Genomic DNA, 736 nt, shown 5'->3' with positions numbered 1-736 from the left:
ATAGTACAAGAAGTTTAAAATAAATATAAGGAAATTTGGAAAAATTGATAATTATCTGGAATGAGTTTATGTGTCTCTCCAGATAACTCAGGTCTGCTTTCTTCAAGATCTTGAATAAATAAAAAGTCCTGTTATTACTGTCTTCCTCTCTTCTAACATTTCTGACCATGAAGCACAACTTGGCTAGACTCACAGAGGCTATGGCTCCCTGTAACACTTCCTGACTCAAGTAAAAACTAGCTCATGAAATCTGGTTTTTCTAACTGTTTCTCAGAGGCCTGAGTTACATAACTCAGAAGTCTGAGAAAGATAACCGACTTTAGTGAACCAAAGACAGACAAGAGAATTTTTTTTGGGGGGGGGGGGCGAGTCGACCCTTGGTTGACCTCACAGATTGCAAGGATCTTGTCAGTTTACAATCCCAAATAACAAGAGCTTGTTACTCTATTTTATTTTTATTTTTTATTATTTTTTATGCCTACAGCACTTGGTCTTCCTACGTGGTCTCCCATCTAAGTACTAAACAGGCCCTACCCTGCTTAGCTTCTGAGATCAGACGGGATCGGGCTTGTTCAGGGTGGTATGGCTGTAAACAAGAGAAATTAATGATTAATACCACTCATTACTCCTCATGGAAAACTGTTCAAGAAAGGGTAGGTTAAGACATCCTGTCTGGCAGATGTCCCTCATGACCTATATTTTGAAGCTGTAGCCAATTGGGTAACACCAATTTGTA

At 39.0% G+C, this 736-nt stretch overlaps 1 pseudogene; it reads right to left on the bottom strand.

Annotated features, from left to right (window-relative positions):
* Positions 1 to 475: 475 nt before the first annotated feature.
* Positions 476 to 594, bottom strand: LOC112474029 (annotated as a pseudogene).
* Between the last annotated feature and the right edge of the window lie 142 nt (positions 595 to 736).

Source organism: Pteropus alecto, unplaced genomic scaffold (genome assembly GCF_000325575.1).
Source record: "Pteropus alecto unplaced genomic scaffold, ASM32557v1 scaffold69, whole genome shotgun sequence".
Taxonomy (NCBI): domain Eukaryota; kingdom Metazoa; phylum Chordata; class Mammalia; order Chiroptera; family Pteropodidae; genus Pteropus; species Pteropus alecto.
Note: the sequence above shows the minus strand (reverse complement) of the source record. Positions and strands in the feature narration are given on the sequence as shown.